The 27,323-nt window shown below is 41.1% G+C and overlaps 1 protein-coding gene and 1 non-coding gene across 2 annotated transcripts in view; both read right to left on the bottom strand.

The window, feature by feature from the left end:
- Positions 1 to 27,323, bottom strand: part of FAT3 (FAT atypical cadherin 3) — an 813,871-nt gene that overhangs the window by 687,847 nt on the left and 98,701 nt on the right. The gene's annotated exons all lie outside the window — the stretch shown is intronic.
- TRNAW-CCA (transfer RNA tryptophan (anticodon CCA)) lies at positions 13,054 to 13,125 on the bottom strand. Its single transcript has one exon. It is a non-coding gene; the product is annotated as a tRNA-Trp (tRNA).

Genomic DNA, 27,323 nt, shown 5'->3' on the forward strand with positions numbered 1-27,323 from the left:
CTACCTACCATCATACATTAGTCAGGAATCTATACCCTAAAACAAACAAACAAAAGCAAAAAAGAAAAAAAAAAACTTTAAAAGGACTAGAAAAAAATTCAACTTTTATATTGGAGAATAACTGCTTAACAATGTCGTGATTGTTTCAGATTCACAGCAAAGGGCCCCAGGCGTATACATGTATCCATTCTCCCTCAAATGCCCTCACATCCCAGCTCTCACATAACACTGAGCAGAGTTCCATGTGCTGTACAGTAGGTGCTTGTTGGTTACCCATTTTAAATATAGCAGTGTGTATATCGATCCCAAACCCACCCACTATCTTTCCCCTTTGGTAACCATAAATTCATTCTCTTGAGTCTAAGAGTCTGTTTCTGTTTTGTAAATAAATAAGTTCATTCACATCTTTCTTTTTAGATTCTGTGTATATGTGATATAATATGATATTTCTCTTTCTCTGTCTGATTTCACTCAGCATGACAATCTCTATGTCCAACACACGTTGCTAAAAAAGTCATTATTTCATTCTTTTTAATAGCTGAGTAATATTCCAGTATATATATATACTACGTTTTCTTTACCCACTCCTCTGTTGATGGACATTTAGGTTGCTTCCATGTTTTGATATTATAAACAATGCTGTAATGAACATTGGGGTTTATGTATCCTTGGGACCATGGTTTTAGATTTTTTCAATGTTTGCAAATCAATCAGTATGATACAGCACATCAACAAACTGAAGAATAAAAACCATATGATGCAGAAAAAGCTTCTGATAAAATTTAGAACTCATTTGAGATAAAAACTTTCCAGAAAGGGGGCATATAAGGAACATATTTCAACATAATAAAGGTCATATATGATAAACCCACAACTAACATCATACTCAATGGATGTTAGACAAGACAAAGGATGTCTACTCATGCCATTTTTGTTTAGCATAGTTATGGAAGTCCTAGTTCTGGCAATCAGAGAAGAAAAAAATAAATAAATAGAATCCAGAGTGCAAAAGAAGAAGTAAAATTGTCTCTATTTATGCTGATAACATGATTCTATACATAGAAAATCCTAAAGACACTACCAGAAAACTATTTAGAACTCATCAATGAATTCGCTAAAGTTGCAAGTTACAAAAAAGTAATACAAATAAATTTGTTGCATTTCAATACACTAACAGAAAAAGAAATTCAATAAACAATCCCATTTACCATTGCATCAAAAAGAATAAAATACCTAGGAATAAACCTAGCTAAGGAGACAAAAGACCTGTACTGCAAAAAATATAAGACACTGATGAAAAAATCTTGGATCGGTAGAAAAAAATTATAATATTTCCAAAATCTTGCCAGGGAGAAGACACAATGCTTAGAAAGGCAGAAAGAAAAAAGCTAACGGATTTGATTGCATGTAAATTAAAACATCTGAGCAGCAGAAGATGCCATAAAAAAAGACGGATGAGAGACTAATGACCAGTCCATCTTAAGGGAGATCAGTCCTGGGTATTCACTGGAAGGGCTGATGCTGAAGCTGAAACTCCAGTACTCGGCCACCTGATGCAAAGAACTGACTCATTTGAAAAGACCCTGATGTTAGGAGAGATTGAAGGAGGAGAAGGGGACAACAGAGATGGTTGGATGGCATCACCGACTCAATGGATATGAGTTTGGGTAAACTCCGAGAGTTGGTGATGGACAGGGAGGCCTGGTGTGCTGCGGTTCACGGGATCGCAAAGAGTCAGACATTACTGAGCAACTGAACTGAACTGAATGACAGACCAGAAAGAGCTTGGACTCAGAGGTAGACAAATATAGTCAGTCCTCCATATCCATGAGCGCCACTCATGATTCAACCAACCATGAATCAAAAAAAATTGCAGAAAATTCCAAAAGGCAAAACTCGAATTTGCTGTTTGCTATTTACATAGTATTCATGTTGCATTTATAACTATTTGCATACATTTCCAATGTATAAGGTATTTCAGGTAATCTAGAGATTGATTTAAAGTATACAGTGGAAGGAGCGGGGGGTGTATGCCTAGATTATGTGCAAACAGTAAGCCATTTTATGTAAGGGTCTTAAGTATCAGGGGATTTGGGTATCCGAGGAGGGGAACTGGGGGATAAACCAATCCCTCATGGAGAGAGTGGGGAGAAAAGACTGCACTGATAAAGAAATCTGGAACAAGGACATGAGCTAGCCCTTCACAGAAAAAGACGTGCAAGAGGCAAAGGACACACACAAAAAACTATGAAAAAGATGTACAACCAGCACATGACCAAGGAAACATAAATCAAATGCGGGCCTGTTTTCTTTATCAAATTGGCAAATCAGAGTCACATCCCCCAAGGATGGTGAATATGTGGGGAACCGGGCACACTTAAACACTGCAACTATTAATAAGAGAGTAATTTAGGATGACAGCTTTGGAGGACAGTGAGCCGCCCTTATTAAAATTTTAATATTGCATATTCTTTGACTCTGATATTTCACTTTGAATCTATCTACAGAAATACTGTCATAATACTTTTTACTAGACTGTTTTAGTAGTGATATACTAAATAAAGACTAAATGCCCTTCCGTACACAATGGTAAGTACCTCTAGTGACTCCATCCAATAGAATGTCAGGCACTCATTAAGAAGAATCAAGTAAGTCTTTTTGACTAACAGTGAAGAATTTTTTTTAAAGCAAGTATGATTCATTTTTTAAAATGTATATACATACATACATTGTATGGAATAGAAAAAGGTCCAGAAGCTTATACACTCAAAATTCCCCCAAAAGGATTTGAATGGGGTAGATTTTACACTTTGCTTCATATTCTTCCCTGTTGTTTGAAGAATGAAGAATTGTTAAAAGCATACTATTTGAGGACTGAAGAGCTGTGATTTTTTATTTGGTGCTTTAAATGCAATCTTCTAAAGCGTCAAAGCAGATGACAGCCTGTACCGTCCCCACTGTCTATCCTCCATGGGTCAGATGAAGTGCCGTCCCTAGGTAGACAACTGCCCATGTCATGGTAGAAAATGTCCCCGTTTCTTTATGCCACACAATCCAAGACACAAGTGAACACACCTGTCTTCACTGAGTCCACTTTTAAAAGATGAGAAAAGCTAAAAAAAAAAAAAAAAGCAGGTGACGGTGGATATTTTACAGCTGCAAAGCTGAGCCTGCATACGCTTGAGCTCCGTCTAATTTGCAAGTCATCTTCTAAAGTCAGCATGTCCCTTGAACACATGGTGGGCCTTTGGCCTGTACTTGATTCAGCAAAGGAAAACATGAGGAACAGGAAGCAGAAATTGTGAAGAGGTGGCTCCTACAGAAGCCAGAGCCCAGGATGGGAATATTTAGCTGCAATGTCTTGTTTTTTTTTCACTTTTTAGCTGGTTGACCTTGAGCATTACCTGCTTAATCTCTCTGAGTCTTAGCTATTCAAATGAAATAAATAAAATCCAAGAGGGATATCCCTATTTTGTTCCTTGGTCTGGTATGAGGATGACAGTAAATATGATTAATCTGAAAGTCTTTTGCAGTGAATAAAGCATCATATATCGTGTTAGTCCTACCTCCACACTATTTAACCAACTGGAGATCCTTTTCAGGAGAATGCAATACTTGTAAGAAATTGCAAATAGCTTGTTGAAGTTCAGAACCATGGGGCAACCTAACGTCCATCACTGTCATCAAATAACCTGGCAACTAGCTGAGTTTGGCTCAATGTTCAGAGAAGGCAGAAGGTGACTGGACAGGGGAGTGACATTCTGAAGCGGGAGGGAGGCCATGTCTAGAGGGGCCGGCGGGAGGGAGGGCGTGAATCCAAAGCACGTAACATCTGGGTAGAACTGAGAAGAAACAGAAGGGGCAGAGCCCCCAAATCCCAGATTGGGGGGCAGCAAGGATAAGACAGGAGCTGCAGCCATGCGACACTCTGAGTTAGTCTGGAAAACTGAGAATCACAGGCCTGCTGGGCACCACCCTGTCCTCTTGTGGAAAGAGGAAAACAAAAGTGCTGCCATCTCTTCCTTCCCCATTTTTAATACTTCCTCAGGCTCAGAGCAATATTCCAAACATTCCCAGATTACCTTAAAACTGCACACCGCAAAGGGAGAGCAAGATCCTGATTTTGGAAGTTGAACAGGTCAAATATATCCACTGCTTCATTGGTATGAACTCCCTCAAGCTAAGTGACTTCTCTCAAAGTCACTGCCACATGACTGCTACTGGCGAAACCAGTGGCTGGCACCCAGGGTTCTCATCTAAGGCGCTGATGCTCTCTCCGTCCCCAGTCACGTGGGAACCTGGTGATGGCCAAACATCATTCAAGGGCTACATGCCACAGAAAAGACACATTCAACCCACGTTCTAATTAGCTTGGGAAAAGCCTCTTGTCTCTTCTTGACAAATGATGAAAGAAAATAGCCAAATTCCTTTTACTAGGAAAAAACAGACTAGTAAATGGTTTTTTGATGTTTAACAGGCTGCCATACACTATAAATCTTGGGTTCTGACTTTTCTGAAACACCCTGCCCCCAAATAAGAGTCCATCAGTGTCTAAGCACTCCAAGAAACTCTCCATCGTCCTGGTCTCTTGAACACAAGGCGACCTATTTCTGTCCATTCCCTGCCGCCTTCTGCTTGAACTACAAAGAAACCTGAATTCTCTGATTCCACAGTTCTGACTCCTGGCTGTGCAAGTAGAAAACTAACAATAATGAAAGAAGGAAGTCATTTGTTCGGCCTAGGTGCTTTTGTACAGGAAGCCTTCAGAAGTAATATTTTTCTTTTCATGCCGATAAGAAAAAGAGTGACTCCATATCTTTTCATAAATATTATTAAAAAGCTATCTAGACTGCATAAGGAATATCTTAAAGCTCTGATTATGCTTGTTTCACTTTGAGAAAATGACAGAGGAAAGGAAAGGCAACTTCAAGTCTGCTTCTCAAATGTAATACTAGGATAAGAGACAAGAAAGCCCTCCTCAGTGAGCAAAGCAAAGAAATAAAGGAAAACAATAAAATGGGAAAGGCTAGAGATCTCTTCAAGAAAATTAGAGATACAAAGGGAACAGTTCATGGAAAGATGGGCACAATAAAGGACAGAAATGGTAGGAATCTAACAGAAGCAGAAGATATTAAGAAGAGGTGGCAACAATACACGGAAGAACTATACAAAGAAAGATCTTCATGACCCAGATAACCACGATGGTGTGATCACTCACCTAGAGCCAGACATCCTGGAATGCAAATTAAAGTGGGCCTTGGGAAGCATCACTACAAACAAAGCTAATGGAGGTGATGGAATTCCAGTTGAGTTATTTCAAATCCTAAAAGATGATGCTGTGAAAGTACTGCACTCAATATGCCAGCAAATTTTGAAAACTCATCAGCAGCCACAGGACTGAAAGGTCAGTTTTCATTCCAATACCAAAGAAAGTCAATGCCAAAGGTTGTTCAAACTACCACACAATTGCACTCATCTCACATGCTAGCAAAGTAATGCTCAAAATTCTCCAAGCCAGGCTTCAACAGTACATGAACCGTGAACTTCCAGATATTCAAGCTGGATTTAGAAAAGGCAGAGGAACCAGAGATTAAATTGCCAACATCTGTTGGATCATAGAAAAAGGAAGAGGATTCCAGGAAAAAAAAAAAATCTACTTCTGCTTTATTGACTATGCCAAAGCCTTTGACTGTGTGGATCACAACAAACTGTGGAAAATTCTTCAAGAGATGGGAATACCAGACCACCTGACCTGCTTCTTGAGAAATCTATATGCAGATCAAAAAACAACAATTAGAACCGGACCTGGAACAATAGACTGGTTCCAAATCAGGAAAGGAGTATGTCAAGGCTGTATATTGTCACTCTGCTTATTTAACTTGTATGCAGAGTACATCATGAGAAATGCCAGGCTGGATAAAGCACAAGCTGGAATCAAGTTAGCCAAGAGAAATAACAATAACCTCAAATATGCAGATGACACCACCCTTTAAGGCAGAAAGTGAAGAAGAACTAAAGAGCCTCTTGATAAAAGTGAAACAGAAGAATGAAGAAGTTGGCTTAAAACTCAACATTCAGAAAGTGAAGATCATGGCATCCAGTCCATCACTTCATGGCAAATAGACAGGGAAACAGTGGAAATAGTGACAGACTTTATTTTGGGGGCTCCAAAATCACTGCAGATGGTGATGGCAGCCATGAAATTAAAAGATGCTTACTCCTTGGAAGAAAAGCTATGACCAACCTAGACAGCATATTGGAAAGCAGAGACATTGCTTTGCCAGCAAAGGTCCATCTAGTCAAAGCTCTGGTTTTTCCAGTGGTCATGTATGGATGTGAGAGTTGGACTATAGAGAAAACGGAGCACCAAAAATTGATGCTTTTGAACTGTGGTGTTGGAGAAGACTTTTGAGAGTCCTTTGGACTGCAAGAAGATTCTCCGGAGAAGGAAATAGCAACCCATTCCAGTACCCTTGCCTGGAAAATCCCATAGATGGAAGAGCCTGATAAGAGTCGGACACAACTGAGTGACTTCACTTTCCTTTCTTTTGGACTGCAAGAGGATCCAGCCAGTCAATCCTAAGGGAAATCAACCCTGAATATTCTTGGAAGGACTCATGCTAAAGTTGAAACTCCAATACATTGGTCACCTGATGCAAAGGACTTCAGTTCAGCTCAGTTCAGTTCAGTTGCTCAGTTGTGTCTGACTCTGCAACCCCAAAGTTAACAGCCACTGTTTCCACTGTTTCCCCATCTATTTGCCATGAAGTGATGGGAATAGTCAATCCCAAGGGAAATCAACCCTGACTATGTGGCTGACTTTATTTTTGGGGGGTTCCAATATCACTGCAGATGGTGACTGCAGCCATGAAATTAAAAGACACTTGCTCCTTGGAAGAAAAATTATGACCAACCTAGACAGCATATTAAAAAGCAGAGACATTACTTTGCCGACTAAGGTCCGTAGACAATCTGCTAAATTAGAAAGATAAACTTCTATTTGTTTAAGCTGTTATAGTTGGGATTTTATTATTAATATTTGCTGCCAAATGCATTTCTGAAGAATATAAACATTTCCTATCTTCTTACAAAATGAAACATTAGATAAAATACTTTTATACATAACAGATTAAATAGATGCTAAGAACAAAGTAAAAAAGAGAAAACAAGGAAACCAAAGACTTATGAACAGTAATCTAAAGCTTGCTGATGTGACAAGCCACCAACAAAATTCCCTGAGAGCAGATGCATTAATTCAGAAGTTGTATTCCATGTTCATATCCATATCATTTATCATTTAAGCTTTCAAAGAAAAATATTTTTAAAATATATTTATTTTATGCTAATGAAATGGACTCTAAGCAATAATTATAGTACACTTGTGTGCGTGCATGCCAAGCTGCTTCAGTTATCTCTAACTCTTTGCCACCCCGTGGACTGTAGCCCTCCAGGCTCTCCTGTCCATGGGATTCTCCAGGCAAGAATACTGGAGTGGGTTGCCATGCCCTCCTGCAGGATCTTCTCAACCCAGGAATTGAACCCACAACTCCTATGTCTCCTGTATTGGCAGGTGGGTTCCGTACCACTAGCACCACCTGGGAAGCCCCGCAGTACCACTTACAGAGTGCTTAATACGTACGTGGCACTAGTTAAGTGATTCCAATGCAATGTTTCACTTCGCCTTCAGATCATCCTAGAGGGAGGGTAAATGAGTCACATTTCCCAGATGGGCATCTGGGAAAACTCAGTCTTAGAAAGTAAATTACCTGTGTTCATCCACATAACTAGTAAAAGATGCACCCTGAGTGAGCCCAGAGCCCAGAGTTCTTCGTAAGATGATGTTGCCTACTCAAGATGTGCTTGTTTCGAACTACTTTACCAATCTGGATATGGCATGGGAGCCAGACCCTAAGTTACAAAGGCTTAGGCATGCATAAAAGAAATGCACACATTCCCATAAATAAAGAAGGACCCTTCATCTATGTCACTCAAGCTGCTGTAGACACGCCACAATCCTGCATTCCAAAAGCACAGACACCATTTTAGCCGGATATCAAAGGAGCATTAAGGCAAGGAGCTATCTGTCAGAATAAGGAGACACCTACTGTCAATTAAAGCACAATTAAAAACAGAAAAAGGGGAAATATACCCATTCTGTACACCAAAGGAGTCATTGATAATAGGCTCAAGCTTCTAACTTAACAGCAAACGCCAACCCAAGTGCTTCCACCTTTTCTCAGCAAAAATGTCTTTCATGCCGTTCTGGCCACAGGGAACAGAACATTTTCACTGTGCTGAGGAACCAAGAAGAAGCATCTTTGGGTCCCCACCAACTGTTTGGAGCCGTCAAGTCTGGCAGGCACATCAGAAAGGATCAAGTCAGCCTTGTCATAATTGCACCTTAATGACTTCACAAGCTGTAGGCCCCTCACCTGCTCCAAATGTCAAACAACAATCCCCAGAGAATGCTCAGATGCCAGAGCTATCTGCCCAGAGCCTTGACATAATTCACCTAACACGCCTGAAACGGGTTTTAAATGTGATCAGATTAAAGGCCCTAGTTCCTGGAAGATCTCTGCAAGAACCATCTTCAAATTCCTGGTGGCAGTATTCAGCCAGGGCCTCTGTCTAATCCACAGGGAGTTCTAGCTTGCGGAATGTCAGCAATAATTGGTCTTTTATTCAGAGAATCTTTAGATCAATTTTTATTATCATGAGATGAGTTAGAGGCCACCATCATGAGATGAGTTAACACCACATACTGTTATCGGTGCTTTGTTATCTTACATGCATGTGGTTTCCTGGGATTCTAACACAAGGCCCATATTGAACCTGAATCTTCGCTTCAGCAGTTAAGGGTTTTGACGACTGCACAAAAATATTCAAAGCTCTTTCGTCCACCTATGACTGCAAAGGTCCATGGTATTGAAACTAAGCAACAGTCGCTTGCATAGAAATGGTGATCTGCTTTGCAACATCTTATTAAAAGAACAGACACTCAAGTATGAGTATATGAAAAACAGCTTTCCACACAAAAGGATATTCAAAATGAAAAGAAGATTGTATTTACATTTAACCTGATTCTACTGGCTGCGACAGGAGTTACCCATTACGGCATGTTTTCTCCACTCAAAATACAGCTGCACCCCTGACACCTTCAAGGCTGTCCACACAGAAACGCAAAGCCTGCAGTGAACTGATCCGGTTCCACTGCCCAGCTCTGAGGCTCTGAGATGTGCCATCAGAGCACTTATGGGGAGAAAGGTAAACCTCTTCAGAGGGGTTTTCCCAAGTTTTCTTGTCCCTCCAAAAAATCATCTCCTTTCCAGAACCAGTATTTTTTGTTTTATATTTGTCTAATCACATCATTTTAATTAAGCCACTGTCATAATCCCCTTCCGCACAATAAATTAACAATCTAGAGTCCAGCCCTAGAAACAACCAGGATCTTTTAAAAATGAGATTCTTCATTCTCTCCTCTCTTAGAAGACATCTATGTTATGCCAAGAGTTTATCAAACTCATTTTCATTACAAAATTTCCTATTTCTGGGGATTTGGGTTTTTATAAATCAAATAAGTTTAAGCATTATTCCCTAACAGAAGGTGAGAACAGAACAGTTTACTACATATCTCCTGGGAATGTCTGCTGCAAAAAAGGAAAAAAAACTATAAGGATAATATAAATGAAATAAACACCACTACAAAAAATTTAAATAACACGTCAATGTGGACTGAAAAAACAGGTGTGATTTTTAGTGCTATCTGAACCACCATCACATAGGAAATACACAATTCAAAGGAAAGTCCCAAACCAGTACTTGATCATCTTTTTTTTTTTTTTTTTAGTCTTTAAGCCTTTAGTATGAGAAATGCATTGACCAGCATTTTCTAATCTGCTAGTTCCATAAATATCAACACGCACTTCCAGGATAAAAGGAGTTGTGCAGCTACATAAATTAGGGCGAGGAGGGCTGCTCTGTGCATGACAGTGGTGCCTTGGAGCCCCGATGGGGCAGATGAGCGAGCTGCCTAAACTAGCTGCTTAAAGGTGGTCTCCCAAAGGTGTCCTCAATGAAAGTCCGGAATCCCACTTCCCCACATTTTGATTCACTGAGTCTTTGGAGCCTAGGAGTTTGTGATTATGATTTCAGATTTGGGAACTACGGCTATAATGCAGGTTGCCGGTCCAGAGCGCACATCAAAATTATACACTACAGGGCTTCCCTGGTGGCGCAGTGGTAAAGAATTCACCTGCCAATGCAGGAGACATTTGTTTGATCCCTGATTCAGAGCCGTGACTGCCCAGCCCACGTGCCTCAACTACTAGAGCCCAGCGCCCTAGAGCCGTGCTCTAACAGGAGAAACCACAGCGATGAACGGGCGCACCCCGCAACCAGAGAAAAGCTCACGCGGCAGCAAAGACCCAGCAAGCCAAAAATAAACAAACAAAATTATGTTAAAAAAAATTAAAGGTCACAAAAAAGCATGTGTAAGGAAACCCAGCTAACTTTCTTTTTTCTTTTAATTTTTATTTTTACTTTATTTTACTTTACAATACTGTATTGGTTTTGTCATACACTGACATGAATTCACCACGGGTGTACATGCGTTCCCAAACATGAACCCCCCCAGCTAACTTTCTTTAGCCCAATGTTTGCTAAACTCCTTTGACCAGGAAAATTCTGTCTTCCCCATCCCCCTCCCCCATAACTATTAACATTTTTCCATTGAATTAAACTCAGAAAGCGCTGATACAAGCAAATGCCCTGTTTTCATAATCTTCACATTTTCAGAATCTCATTGTTTACATATATATATGAAAGCATTAAATGACTTTCAGCAAAAGATTCCCATAATGCTTCCAAACCCAAGGTGGGATATTAAGGCTGTCACATTACCTGTCTGTAGCTCTTTGTCTATTTCTAGAAATCTGGGCCCAATATGGTATTTCCTCTCCCCCATGGGAAGCTATGTGAGTTGGACTTTGCAAAGTACTTTACAAAATATTTTCAAAGTAAAGGTAGATAATTTCTGTTAAAGAAAAAGATTTCTAGCAGTGGCAGATAAGTTGGAATAACTCTTTCCCTCCAGTCACTCTGGGCCAACTTTGATCACAGGTGGGAGCTTTCGTATTAAATAAATGCAAAGAGAAGAATACAGACTATTAGAATCAAGCCTCCCTGATGGTTCAGTGGTAAAGAATCCACCTGCCAAGCAGGAAACACAGGTTCAATCCCTGGGTTGGAAAGGTCCCCCAGAGGAGGAAATAGCAACTCACTCAAGTATTCTTGCCTAGAAAATCCCGCGGACAAAGGAACCTGGCGGGCTATGGTCCCTGGGGTAGCAAAAGAGTTGAACACGACTTAGCGGGAAACAACAACAAGGCTGAGGCCACTGAGCTAAAAGAACTCCCCAAGAGCAGCTGGTTAAAAACAGTGACTGCATTTCTGACTTCGACCGGAGTATTTCCTTCCACCATGTTCCCTGTATCCTTCAATTCTAGCAGTCTGAAGACGTGGAAAGCCTTCAAAAAAGTTGTGAGCACTGAAGCAGCGTAAGGCCCTTCTAGTTAGTCTCAAGTATATACTTACTACCAACAAGGGAGAAGCCACAGTTAACTGGGACAGGCTTTACCCAACTGGGCAAAGAGAACGTGATATTTGCCAAACCTGTGAGCAGAGCTTGATTGACGGATTGCCCAACAAAGACTCTCCCACTTCTCTCTAAATCACAAAGAACAAGCTCTTTCCCCACGACCAGCTCCGCCTCTTCCTGCAAGTCTACCCTGGCTGGCCATAGGGGATACCAGGCCACTTTCCTTTCCCATGCTAATGCAGTTCAAACAACCAAATCCTTTGATTTCCCAGCAAAATTGCCTACCTGGCATCACTCAGCAATAAAAAGGCATAACAAAACTGCAACTAAAAAAAATTAAGCTTTATATCCTGCAAACAACAGAATATAACTAAATCCAGAAAGAGTGCCTGTGAGTCTCCACGTCCATGTTTGGAGGGAGTGGATGGAAGCGTTTTTAAAATGCATGTTTCTGGTTTTCTCATCCTTTATTTCTCCTTCATCCCCCTGCCCCACATCCCTCTTTCCTTCCTTCCTTCCTTTTCTCCTTCTTTCATCACTTCCTCCTTCCTCAGCATTGTCAGTCCTGAGGTCCCAGTTCCTCCTCGGCCACCTCCTTCGTGACACAGCCAATACGCTCCATATGCCCCAGGGTTGGCAAGGTGTCTGGTTAATCCCTTCTTTGCTCAAATCAAGCCACAGGTTTCCCATTTCCCAAGGCACCTGCCTCCAGAGTGGAGAAAGGGGAGGATGCGGGAAATCACTGCTTGAGAGCCACAGTGAGGTCACTATTGAACAGGGCATCAGCTCAGCACACCGCAGCATGGGCTCCCTCGGGCTTTCCTTAACCTAGACTGATGGTCAAAAAGAGTGTTGATCTAAAACCCAGTGAGTCCAAAATGTGATGTAATCATTTTTTTCTTCAACACACAGAGAAGGTGGGCACCATGCGATTCTAGCTGTCAGCTTAATTTTGCAGTGATACTAGAAACATCAACAATTTGGTTGTGTCGTTTGCCTAGACTAACTGAAGCAGTCACATCATGAAGCAGTCAAGAGGTGAGCACTCAGTCACTTCAGTTATGTCTGACTCTTTGTGAGCCCACAGACTATAGCCGGTCAGGCTCCTCTGTTCATGAAGTTTTCCAGGCAAGAAGACTGGAGTGGGTTGCCACGCCCTCCTCCAGGGGATCTTGCCAACCCAGGGATCAAACCGGCACCTCTTATGTCTCCTGCTTTGGCAGGCAGGTTCCTAACCACTTGTGCCACCTGGGAAGCCCACGTCAAGAGATAAATCAACTCAATTTATTAAGCATGGGTAACTAGAGGCTTTTTAAAAGCATATTAAAAGGACCATTGTAAATAGAAAACCAGACATTTACATTGCTTTTATAGTGGACTTCTCCAGGCTTCTCCATCCATGGGATTCTCCTGGCAAGAATACTGGAGTGGGTTACCAGTTCCTTCTCCAGGGGATCTTCCCGACCCAGGGATCGAACCTGGGTCTCCCGCGTTGGAGGCAGACGCTTTAACCTCTGAGCCACCAGGGAAGCCCTTTATAAATCAAAGCAACTAATAACTAAGCATTTTCATATACTTCTTCAATGACCAACAGTTACACTACTGCCAACAAGCATGTTATCCTAGGTTGCAGCCTATGTCTGAGAACTGAAACCTCTCTTTCATCTCAAAGAAACCCTCCACACTTGCGGAGCTCCAAGAGGAGTATCTTCTTTATGCTTCTTAAGGGATCTCTTCTTCCTATCCTTCTTTATATTCCTAATTCTGCTCTGTTCCAGGCATATCAGAGAGCTACAGACTCTACAGAGGCCTTTGGGGACCTCTCAGCCTAGCACTGTCCATTCGTTTTTACTTGGGACCACAATTCACTATAATGTATCACCACTGGAAACCCCTTAGGAAATCTTTTATTCATTTCATCCTTTTTACACAGTACATTAGGAAGGATTTAAAATAAAGCATTTCACTTGAGATCAATATATTATTAAAGATATTATCATAAAGTTCATTTAATGCAATTTTAATTACATTCATTATGTGTGAAAACAAATTTCACCTTTTCCTCCAGTTGACAAGAAGTGCTATTTCACTTACCTTGAGTGTAAGGAAAATAATCATTTGTATACAATTTAAATTTAAAGGGTCACACACATGTTAACATGCATATTGAGGCTTAACTGCACCATATTGTGTCAAAATTTTTTTTTTAAATTAACTTTGTGATCTGATAGTTGAAATGTTTTCATCATATGCTTAACCTACTTTTTTGGGTAATTTTTATGAGCACACACATCTCAATAACCATAGAGTGGATATAAATAATTTTTAATCAAAGTAAATGAAGAACCGTAGAAGATGGAGCAGGCACTGGGTCTTATATTTTTAGCACCTAATATGCTATATAAGAACCCCAATCAACTCAGCTTGAAGATATGCTTAGAACAATCTTAAGGTTATTAGCAGGATTATCATTTTTATGCTTCTGGTCAGCTTATTTGTATTTCAACATCAATTTTCTTGTTTCCTACCTTCAACCAGAAGTTCATGAAGGTAAAAATTAAGCTATATATGTGTATTAGTTAGCTATGTCTGTAATAATAAAATATCACAGGATGAGTGTCTTAAACCACAGAAATTTATTTTTCACTGTTCTGGACACTGACAAGACCAAGATCAAAGTGAAGGCGGTTTCAGTTCCTTGTGAGAACTCTCTTCCTAGTTTGCAGACAGCTACCACCCTCTCTCCGTGTTGTTATACGCAGAAAGCTCTGGGGTCATTTATTGAAGGGCACCAGAACCTGTGGGATTAGGGTCTCACTCTTACAACCTCATTTAACCTTTCTCACCTCTTCATAGAGCCCATCTCCACAAACGGCCACACTGGGGTTACGACTTCAACATATAAATTTGAGGTGGGCACACAAATGTTCAGTCCCTAACAGGATGTTGAAGAGTAAAAACAAGTCAGGTATATATAATGGTCAAAGCATCAGCCCGGTAGTCAAGTGCGTAAGTTCTGAGCACCGTCGTCTCACCGAGGACTGCACATGTGCCCAGGAAACGTCCCAGCGGCTGCGCCTGGAAGGGAAAGGCCTCGTGAAGGAGTCGGGGAAGATGAGCCAACTGCCCGGGTCAGGACAGGAGCCGACTGTGTGGTCTGGCGGGCACCACCGCTGGAAACCAGCGGAGGAACGGACAACTCACGGGCCCCACGCGCAGCTCCAAACTCTGGGGTCGTCACTTTCGACTCCCTGGAAAAGTCCCGCACATTCTGCAGGCCAAGATTAGTGGGCCCTGATGGTGGTGGTGTCGTCACTAAGTCGTGTCTGACTCTTGAGGCTCCACGGACTGCAGCCCGCCAGGCTCCTCTGTCCATGGGGTTTCCCAGGCAAAACTACTGCAGTGGGTTGCCATTCCCTTCTCCAGAGGAACTTCCTGACCCAGGGATCGAACCCATGTCTCCTGCATTGCAGGTGGATCCTTTACCGCTGAGCCACCTGGGAAGCCCTTCAGTGGGCCTTACCCATCGACTCAATCTCCAAAACTCCCACTAAGAAACTGTGAGTTAAGATGAAGGAAATAAAACTTTCCCCTTTAAACACAACATCCTCCCTTTAGAATACACATTACTTCTTGTTTCTTCTCAAAGCCTAATCACTAAAGAAATCCACTTCATTTTGCTACTATCACGAGGTTGTTAAAGCAGATCCATCAGTATGTTAGAGGAATATGCACCAACATTGGAGGAAACATTTCCCAAGGCTCTTTGCCCAAATTTTATAAAGTAATAAATAAAATAAGTTGACTCAATTTCGATATCCAAATATACACCTTTCCTTCATTTATGGCTCATGACACAGATTGATAAATACAGTTAGATTGCAATACATATCACATGTTCTGAGCAGTAGCTATAAAAGAAAATATCATTAAAGAGATTTCCATCTCCAAGAAAATACAGCCTATACTCCTACCAAAGAATCCCAATAAATCACTAGAGCTTAAGAAAATAAGGTGTAATCATATTTTTTTCAGTAAAACTAAGCTGGTTTCCAACTGTACAAATTCCACAATGATGGACAATCTGTTTTTGAGATTGTTTCTTTAACCAAAATTAAGCTTTTTCCCCAAGATAATAGGCATTTGATGGTTCCTATTACTTTAAGCGGGCAAGTTTGAGAATCCTAAGTTATTTCAGTTCCTATCTGACTTCTGAACAAAAATGGAAAGTTTCCTCTAAATACACACAAAACAAGAGGCACAGTTGGTGATTTGTATTTATCAACATGTATTAGCTCACGCTACAGTGATTACCAATCAGTGTAAATGCTACATCTTGTTTAAATACTCTCTAACTTTCCTCATTGTTACTACTCAAATGCACTGCACTATAATTCTTAATTGGGTGAAAATGCAGCCTGCCAGAATAAAATAGTCTTATTTGGGGACAAGACTACAACTCTTATTCCCAAAGTTTACAGAAATCATCAAAAGTGGTGATCACATGTACCCTACAACTCTTTACTGGTAAATAAAAAGTTTTAGACGAAAAGAAAAGAAACATCATGGAATCAAAGTTGTTTTATTTTTCTTTGAAGACACATAGATATTCCATTAGTGGCCACAGATTGCCAAGATTATGTTTCTTTCAGATATTTTTTAAAAATTAGAGAGATCTAATAGATAAGCTAAAGAAGTCAAACAAAAACTCTTCATTCCCATCTTCCCTCAAGAGTCAATTAGTTGAAGGCCTTAGAAATAGAACAATGAATGAATTCTTTGCAGCAGCAAATTACAGAAGCCCTTACCTTTTAGTCAGAGTAAGTGACAGATAACCAGCAGAATGGACTCAGCAGGCATGCCTGCAGCACACATTTCTCAGCAGACTGTTTCTGCAGCCTCCAAAGAACTGTGCATAAAAACTCCAGCCTGCCTGCTCCATCCTTCACTGTCTGAGATACCCACTCGCTACCACGGTAACAAGAAAGGGTCGAACTAAGCAGCAATCTCAGTTTCTTAAGGACCTTTGTCCTGGGAAAAAAGAAGGGAAAAGAGCAAGGGCTGGGAAGAGGGAAAAATGGAGATGAACAGAGTAATGACTTTCATGAAGGTGAAGAGGTGTTTGCCATAAACTAAAGGCACAGCAACAAGCTTTCGAAGCTTGAATGGCTTTGCCTGCAAGTTCCTGAAAGAATCTGCCCCTTACCTCTGCCTCTTAAGGGAAGAGAAGTGTGTGTATGTGTGTGTGAGAAAGAGAGTGTGTCTGTGCGTGTGTGCACACTAGCAAGTGCATGCCAGTGCTTGGATGCCTGAACAAGGAAGGGGAGATGACTGAAGGGATGCGGGGGAGAGGAGGGGGAGCGCTAGGATGTGACCCACATATGGAATGAGCATTGGAACAATGAGAGCAGGCCAGCCAAACCAGTGCACTCTGGGGCAGCAGTTTTCAAAACAAGGCTTCACAGCTTTGCAGCAAAAGGGGGTGTGGGGAAACACAACACAAACCAGCTAATTGAAAGAAGCAACTGGATACACAATGCGCGGTCCCAGCCACAGCAAACTGGGATGGGGCAGGCTCCTGGATTCATTTTTCTGCAGCCTGTGGGTTATTTCCCCTTCTCACTAGAAAGCTTTCAGTCCCGAGGGCTTAGAATTCCAGAGGACCCAATTAACACCACACTTGGCTAGCTCCTGGGATGATCAATATGAAATAAGCTGCCTTTTAGCATCTCCATAAAGTAACACAGCCCGGAAACTTGGTCTGCTGCATTTTTATTTCCGCCGTAGAGTGACAGCCAAACTGGGGGCAGTGGAGGGGGGCTCAGACGGGGAGCCACACACGTATCAGGCAGTAAGTAAAGACAGAAAGGGTGTGATGAGTTTGTTGGGCATATTTTAAGAACCTTAACTCTAATAGAGCTTTTCGGCCAATGAAATTATCTCTGCTGTCTCCTTAGGTCTTTGAAGACTGCAGACTGTTACACGTGCAAAGTTTTCTGAACTTTGACTCACAGAAGACTCTCATGATTACTGGCTTCTTCGTGGCAGAATTCCAGTGTTCTCTCAAATGATTCATATACATTTTAGAGAACCTGACTTGGTTCCCTCAACACTCTTCATAGCAAGCCTTCCTTAGAAATAGTATTCTTCCTGGTTCTGACTCATCTGATTATCAAACAGCTGATTTTTTTCCAAAGCCCAAAGATAAAACATCAAAACCAAAATTGCTAAAGGCAACTCTTCTACACTGCTGGTGAAAATGTGAACTGGTGCAGCCACCATGGAGAACAGTGTGAAGGTTCCTTTGAAAACTAAAAGTAGAGGGTCCATATGATCCAACAGTCCGACTCCTGGGCATATATCTGGAGAAAACCATACTTTGAAAAGATGCAAGTACCCCAAACAGATACACTGCAGCACTATTTGTAATAGCCAAGACATAGAAGCAACCTACATATCCATTGACAGATGAATAGAGAAAGGAGATGAGGTACATTTATACAATGGAATACTACTCAGACATAAAAAGGAATGAAATGCCCTCTGCAGCAACATGGATGGGCCTAGAGACTATCATACCAAGTAAAGTGAGTCAGAGAGGGAAAAACAAACGTCATATGACATCATTTATCTACGGAGCTAAAATATGACACAAAGGAACTTATTTAAGAAAAAGTAACAGTTTCACAGTCATAGAAAACAAACTTAAGGTCACCAAAGGGGAATGAGGTTGGGGAGGGGTAAATTAGGAGAGCAGGACTAGAAGATACAAACTATTATATATAAAATAATCCACAATGTCCTACTGTAGAGCAGAGGGAACTATATTCAATATCCTGTAATAAACCATAATGGAAAATAATATGAAAAATAAATATGTATATAAATAAAACTGATTCATTTTGCTATATATATATACATATATATACACCAGAAATAACACAGCATTGAAAACTATTCTTCAATTAAAAATTGCTAGATATAAAAATAGGAACCATTGTCAATGAGGGTTCCAACCCATCAGATGTTCACTTAGTAATATTTTACTTCTAGCACAACTAGTTTAATTTGTAATTTCAAATTCCTTCTGCCTTCTGTCCTCTGCTTACTCTGAAAACACAGATATTTAACCAACCCATGAGAGAAAGAGAGGGTGTAGCAGTAAAACGTTCTGAAAATACACACACACACACACACACACACACACACGCACGCACGCACCCCAACTGTAAAGTTCAGGAGAGAAGTCAACTTCAAAATAAGTACCTGTGTCTTGTGTTACAGTTCTAATCTTCTGATTTCAGAAGTGTGTGACCAGAAAGATAAACCAGAAAGATAAAAGTCCATGGTAAACTCAGGGTTAGAATACCTAGGTTTATACTCAGCTTAAAAAAAAAAAATCACTCTGATAAGACCGCTAAAGATCAAATTTCCATAAGAATAAGTTCAATTTAAAATGTTCATAGAGAAGAGGTTATTAGTTCCCATGTGTTACAAAAGGTCTTAAAGAGTTAAATCACAGAATAAGAAAACCTGTGCTTAAATGGCTTTTAGGCAATGACACCAGCTGAGGAGGGAAATAAAATTAGTAAGTGGCGGGAATGAGGAGCTGTCAACGCTAGTCCCTAACTCAGGCTCCCTGGCTTGATCCTATGTTTCATTTAACACAGCCTTCTCCATGAGGGTGATTGGCCTCTTCCTGTGAGGTCTGGTACTTGAAAATCTGGGCTGTGAGCGTATCTGAGAGACATGATGAGGTGGGATGAGCTGACGGCCAGGCTGGGGTTTACAAGTGTCAGCTGTGCCTCCAAGTCAATTCATGGCACGTTGCTTCTCAGGGTCCAAAGTGTGCTCCTCTGGGCAGTGACCTTTCGGATGCAGCAAAGCTGATCTTCCGACCAAACGTGACTGCTGACAAGGGTGCTTTGTATTTGCATTTGCTGTTATTTGATTCTAACTTTGCCTAGTCGAATAGTGAACCAAACCCAGCGAAGGAAAACTTTTAAATATTTGATCCAGCTTCCGCTTGATGTTGTTTTCTTCTCGGCTGCTCTGAAATGTGAGTCGGGATGTAAATGGACTGTGTCATCTTGGGTGGGGCTGCCTCAGGCGAAATAATTCCCAGGAAGCAGGAATATTTCAGGTATTGTGTGGCCTGTTACACCATGTGCAGGACCCTCTTTAAGAAACATATAAAACTATGAGTTCAAAACTGTCACTCGAGAAGGAGGGGATATATATAAAATTATGGCTGATTCGAATTGTTGTACGGCAGAAACCAAAACAACATTGTAAAGCAATTGTCCCCAAAATTAAAAAAAATTAAAGATATTATGCAAAAAACATTTTTAAATAAATTAAAAAAAATTAAGTCAGAGGTTTTTCGAAGAGGTCCCTGAGAGTGAAGGGTTCTAAAGCTGATGCTTCAGTGACTTCATGGTAAATATGCGCTATTATCATTGGGATCTCACTTAAGAACAGCCCAAGGGTGGGAAGACTCAGGTACCTGGGTGGGAAAACCCAGACCAGCCCTCCTCTCTTCAGTAGAACTTTGAGTATCCTCTCTTATTGGTGATGATGAGAGGAGAGAGCAACCTTGAGAAGCTAAAAAATGTAGTCTGAATATTCAAGTGAAATTATAACAGCAAAGGGGCATGTGCACGTGCTTTAATTTTCTTAGAGGAGGGACTAGGTATATGCAGAGACAGGATATGAAGGAATCCATTAGCTCAATGAAGCTTAATGTCTCCTAGAAAAAGAAAAAAAATTTTTTTTTTTTAATTTCAAACTTATAAAACAGTTGAAAAACTAGCACAAAGTGTTCCCATATACCTGTCACTCAGCTTTCCTAGATCTCACATCTTATACAACCATATAACAATTATAGGAAATTAACACTGATGCTACTGATGCTGATGCTATTAACAATTCAATAGACTACTCAGTTTCTGCCTATTGTCATCCCTTTGCTGGTTCAGAATCCAATTTAGGAGCTGCCACTGCATTTAGTTGTCCTGTGTCCTTACTCCTTAAATCTGTGTCCTATATCCTTAAACCTGTGACATTCCCTCAACAACCATCACTTAGACATTTGAAAAATGTACTGGTTACTTATTTTGTAAAATGTCTCTCAATTTGAGTTTCCATCGTGCCTCCTCATGACTAACTCAGGGTGTGTATTTTTGGAGAGAATACCATAGAAATGATGCTCTCCTTTCTCCTGCATCAGACCAAGCATTACATGATACTGATATGTCATGTAAAAATAACTGTGATCATCTGCTTAAGGTTGCGGTTGCTAGGTTTCTCCACTGTAGAATTACTATTTTCCCTTTTTAATGTACACGTCTCTCACAGGGAGACACTGTGGGAACATGCAACTATCCCATTTCTCATCATACTTTCATGCACTGCTTTTAGCCCCACTGATGACTGTCTGTGACGATTATTGCTATGACATTTGCCAAAGGACAATTTTCTATTTATATGATTCCTTCTACATTCATGAATTAGAATTCTACAGTATGAAGGAGCTGTCCCTTCCAAAACAGGGACTTTTAAAAGAAAAAAAATGAAAAAATGTAATTACTCCCTAGTTGATTTATATTACACACACACACACACACACACACACACACACACACACACATAACATCACCTCTCTGGACCACCTGAATTTTGGATGATGGGAAATCTCTGAAGACTTTGCTTTCAACATTCTGTTGGCATTTCAATATTTTTCAGCAGCTCCACTGTAGAGAAGGAGAGGGTACAAGATGCAAGAAAAGGACAGAGAAATGCCAACGGTTTCCCATTAGAAACAGAGGCTTACAATGAGAGAACTTTGAAACAAATGGAAAAACTTTTCCTACAAAGGCCTAGCAAGCAAACTTAGCCAATATGTCCCGTTTATGTCCTTTTTCCATTCCAGAGTTGAATTCTGAAACTCACACTGCATTTGGTTGTCATGCCTGGGTTGGCCTGACCCATTTAAGAGATTATTCCCACCTAGCATATGTGCCCACCCTCCTGAAAAGACCCACAGAATGGCCTACGTGCGACACCTCATGTCTCCTGCCCACAGCTCCCCACCCTCCACGGATCCCCACATCTGTGCGACGTCCTCGACCTACCTCCTGCCGCTCTATGAATGATCGGGCTTCTCTGAGTCCCAGACGAAGTCGTCCCCTTTCATTCTTCAAATAACGCCCGTGCAGAACTGGCCAGATCTCATCTTTCGGACCCAGGTGTGTCCTGATCAGAGACAGGAGCCAGATACTTGCCCTCTTTGCCCCTCCACGTCTACAAACAATTGAGAGACAACCACAGCGCTGATTGACCTGACTGGCTTTTAGACTGAAACTTCGTCATGCAGACTACACACACATAGAAGAAAACTCAGCCAAGAAGAAATTCTGTGAGAGCAAGAGTAGTTAGTAATGGCCAAAACTGGGGCGCCTTCTCACCCCGTGTATGCGTCTTCTCGTTCTCTCTCCCAACACCTATACAAGGAGACATACAGGCCCTGAGGTTTGGGCCTATACTAAACCCCATCAGAAAGACCGAGGAGGGGACTGAGAAGTAATTGCTTTCCAGAGAAATTACTCTGTCACTGACAAGTAGACGCAAGAGGGACCCTGATTTATCAAGCAGAAAGAAAGGTGGAGGTCAGCAAAGAAGTCAGCCAGCCCCCTTCTGAGCCCCATGGAGACCTGTACTATGGCTCACTCCTCAAGCTGAAGGACCAGAAGACCACCTGGAGAGGATTAAGGAGGGAAAAGTCTTCTGAGGAAAAGGTGAGAGAGTGCCTTGAAAACCACATCACATAGCTCCCTTACTTTTTAGGTACATACTCTACAAACCTTTAAAATCAGTAGAACACCAAACAGTATGTCATCAAACCCTATGGACTCTCCATCACAATCTCTCCATAACCATGTGACTGCTAAAACAAGCTTCTATATGGATTATATTTAATAGGATGGAAAACCCTCTAAATTACATTTTAATGGGCTGTCAAAACTTTAGGTTTTCAACACCAGGTGCTAAATTTTCATCCAACATGAAATGATTATGTGATGAGGTGAAGCCAGTCCACCCCCAGCTATGATATCATGGTTTCTCTGACTATTCATCTCAAGAAACAAATCTTTCATAAGGGGGCAAAATTAAAGAGCTAGTTCAGCACCTAGGCTCTGTTACTGGAATTCTAAGCTAAACCATACAAATATTGTTCTGAAATCCATTTATATGGTGAGAATTTCAAAGACCATCTAGACTCTATAAAAGCAAATTACAGAAGCAATGCCTACCACTTGGTTCAAATTCTTCAGGGCCTAAGGTGATTCAGACTATTAGTCCCTTTAACTATGTTAGTAAAGTATTCCAATGGCACTTTTAAGAGTTGGAAAACTAAGTACTCTCAGACGTGAAACTTTGGAAATCAGTCACAAGATACAACCATGTGGGCTGGTGCATGAGACAGATCTCTATTCAAAAAACGAGCAAATAACCCCATCACCATGCAATTAAAAGAGGGAAAATGGAAGCAAAAATAACACAACAGAATTTTAAAACTATCACCAATCCTAAATTTTAAAATAAATTTTATCTACAAAGTAGTAAATAAATTCCTTGTGAAACTGATTTTCATTTAAAGGGGAATCCCTGCATTAAGCCAGGTGGTCCTAGTGGTAAAGAACCCACCTGACCCAAGAGAAGTGGGTTCTTGATCCCTGAGTGGGGAAGATCCCCTGGAGAAGGGAATGGCAACCCACCCCAGTGTTCTTGCCTGGAGAATTCCATGAACAGAGGAGCCTGGTGGGCTACAGTCCATGAAGTCACAGAGTCAGACACCACTGAGCAAATAATACTTTCGCACATTAAGAATCAGTACAAACTTAAAATTATACATGGGATCTCAGTTCTTCTTAGCAACTGGGATGGGCCAAGCATCCGTGAACAAATGACACTCTGGTAGAAGCTAACCATCTCTGATCCAAATTGCAAACATTCCGGAGAGGTCAGCACCCCTGTGACTCACACCCTACTTCTCTGCAAGCACCCACTCCATTCACTAGCTGTTGCACTAAAATAGAAGATGGCAACCCCGAATCCCTGCTTATTTCCACCCATGTTATTAAGTAAATACCATTTTTGTGAGTAAAATTGAACTAAACCCACATACACGAAATGACTTCTTCCCTTTCTTCAAATCTTATTAACATAACACTGCCAGAAAATTAATCAACACAACTGTTCAATGATTAATAAAAATAGTGATTATACTAATGCATTCTAACTTGAGAGTATTTCTCATTCAGAATCAATCTATGAGTTCTGTTTGGATTTTTCTGCCAGCCTGAGAAAAAAATGTTTATAAATGGAGACACTGTTTGTAAATGCAGTGCCTTCCGTGCTACTAGAGAAGTTAGATAACAGTCCAGAAAGGGGTGGTTTCTACCCATTGGTATTAGCAAATTTTTCTTCTTTTCCCTAAATTAAATTCAATATACATATAAATGGCACTGAACCTGAAAGAAAAAGTAAGGAAATAAAACAATCTTTTCAATAACAACTTTTACATGAGAAAAGGTTAGATAGATAATTACAATTTACATCTACACAATGAACTGCCAGAGTTTTTCAGCTGATTAAATGCTACTCTAGTTCATTATAAGGCCATGCTGCAGACAAAGGCCAATTTTTTCCTTAGAATTTCAGTTTCTGTGACATGAAACCAGCAGGAGGTTTGAATATTATCCCATAGTATTTTTTTTCATTTATTTACTTTTAATTAGAGGATCACTACTATATTGTGATTGTTTCTGCCATACACCAACATGAACTCATCGTAGGTACACATACGTCCCCTCCCTCTTGAACCACCCTCCCAACTCTTACCCCATCCCACCGCTCTAGATTTTCACCAAGCACCGGGATTCGAGCACCCTGTGGCATACAGCACATTCCCCCTGGCTATCTGTTTTACAGATGGCAATATATATGCTCCAGTATTACTCTCTCAACTCATCCCACCCTCTCCTTCCCCTGTCGTGTCCACAAGTCTCTTCTTTACATCTGTGTCTCCACTGCTGTCCTGAAAATAGGTCCACTAGTACCATCTTTCTAGATTCCATATACTAATGTATCGATATTTGTTTTTCTCTTTCTGCTTTACTTCACTCTATGTAATAAGCTCTAGGTCATCCACCTCATTAGAACTGACTAAAATGTGTTCCATTTTATGGCTGAGTAATGTTCCGTTGGTATATGTACCACTACTGCTTTATCTATTCATCTGTTTATGGACAGCTAGGTGGTTTCCATATTCTAGATATTGTAAATAGTGCTACAGTGGACATTGGGACACATGTGTCTTTTTCAATTATGGTTTCCTTAGGGTATTGGCCCACAATGGAATAGTTGGGTCATATGGTAGTTTTAAAGGAATTTTCATACTGTTCTCCATAGCGGCTGCATCAATTTACATTCCCAGCAACAGTGCAAGAGGGTTCCCTTTTCTTTGCACTCTCTCCAGAATTTACTGTTTGTAGATTTTTTGATGATGTCCATTCTGACTGGTGTGAGGTGATACTCCATGGTAGTTTTGATTTACATTTCTCTAATAATAAGCGATGTTGGGCAGCTTTTCATGTGTTTATTACCATCTATATGTCTTCTTCAGAGAAATGTCTGTTTAGGTCTTCTGCCCACTTTCTAATTCTTTTAATTATTCCTTTAATTTTTATCCCATAGTATTTTAAAGCTCATGGGAAAATATTTCCATCTTTTTTAGTCTCTACCTCTTAAGCTAATGATCATTAATGAGAAATAAGGTAATGGCACTCTCTTATGGGGAGATGGTTATATATACAGTTGATCCCTGAACAACATGGGTTTGAACTGCCTGGGTCCACTTATACATGATTTTTCAGGAAGGCCAGACGGTCAACTGCGCATATTTGTGCATGTATGTAGGTGTGTGCACACACGTGCACATCTTCATCCCTAAAGCAGGGATTACAGGAGTTAATACCCTGACATTTCATTAGGACATGTCAGCGGAATTCTAGAAGGTTCTGAACAGTTAGGCTGTACCCTGAATTATTCAAGGCTTCTATGGACCCTTTAGAAAGAGGTGGGGGTTGTAGCTTAACGTAAAACACGCACACACCTAATATAAGGCATACAAAGATGCTCCAGTTATGACATCTGACACTTCAATCATTCTGATTCCCACGCTCCCCTGTAATAACTGTAGGAAATTACAAGCTCACTTGGAGCAGAGGAACAATAATAACAGCTTAACTGGCTGTTCTGTGTCTCAAGGCTGAGAACAGTAGGTATAACTGTCTCCACTGGAGAGAGTGATGGACTGGCCATCCAGCAAAGCTAGTTCCACACCCTTACCCCTCTGCCCGCCTTCAGACTATGAAGAAGAGGGTGGTTAAGGTAAGGGTGACTGGCTGGCCCAGAACTGGGGCATTCTCTTTCTATTCTGCTTTTATCTTACTGAAAAAAGCAGATTCTGTCGGGGGGAGGGTGAGGGGTGTGCACACAGCCACTCCAAGCCAAGTGGGCGAGGCTCCATGCATACAGGACACTCGAGTGGCTGGAACCCCAGTATTTCCTGGTCACAGGTTTATCCCCCATGGCGCTCTCTCCTTTGCCATCCTCTCCTCTTCCTTCAACTTCATGAACTTATTTTCCTTTGGAACAGTATTTAAAGAAATAAGAAAAAAAATTACCATTGTTCTGACAGTAAAGCATCTGCCAACAATGCGGGAGACCTGGTTTCAATCCCTGGGTGGGGACGATCCCCTGGAGAAGGAAATGGCAACCCACTCCAGTACTCTTGTCTGGAAAATCCCATAGACGGAGGAGCCTGGTGGGCTACAGTCCATGGGGTTGCAAAGAGTCAGGCATGACTGAGTGACTTCACTTTCACTTTCTTTTCTCACGAATGTAACTCATATATCAGGGTGGGCAGCTGACTTGATGGAGACAGACAGTTGAAAAAAACAAAAGAGATCAGACCAAACCCTGACCCTGGGAAGCCAGGCCCCGAAAGCACGTGAGTGGAGGATCCAGGACCCCATGAATGTCTGTGCAGCAACTGCTGAAGACAAGCCCTGAAAAGTCAGCAGCCTAGAGCCAAATGTGGTCAGGGATAACATGCCATGCGGCCGTGTTTATCTTCAAGGTACCAGAAAATTCCAGCCAGCCCAGCGAAAGAAGAAAACACTGTGAAAATCTGTCGCAAGCTCATTGTTAAATAATAAAAATGTATGTTGGACCAAAAATGCAAACTAAGCAAAATGGGAACCAAATGCCCTTCGTGGATTAGACAAATACATGATGAAGGCTCTCCACGCTGTTTGAGGTGAGAGTGATCCAGCAGTGAATAAGACACACCACATCCCCACTCTTAGCTTCAGTTACGAGCAACAGACGTAAGCAATCAAGGACAAGGACCTACTGTATAGCACAGGGAAATCTACTCAATAACCTATAACAACCTATAATGGAAAAGAATCTGAAAATGATGGTTAGATAGCATCACCAACTCAATGGATGTGAGCATGGGCAAACTCTGGGAGGTGGTGAAGGACAGGGAAGCCTGGTATGCTGCAGTCCACAGGGTTGCAAAGTCGGACACAACTTAGTGACTGACAACATATACATATGTGTGTGTGTGTGTGTGTGTGTGTGTGTGTGTGTACAC

This window comes from Ovis canadensis, chromosome 21 (genome assembly GCF_042477335.2).
Source record: "Ovis canadensis isolate MfBH-ARS-UI-01 breed Bighorn chromosome 21, ARS-UI_OviCan_v2, whole genome shotgun sequence".
Taxonomy (NCBI): domain Eukaryota; kingdom Metazoa; phylum Chordata; class Mammalia; order Artiodactyla; family Bovidae; genus Ovis; species Ovis canadensis.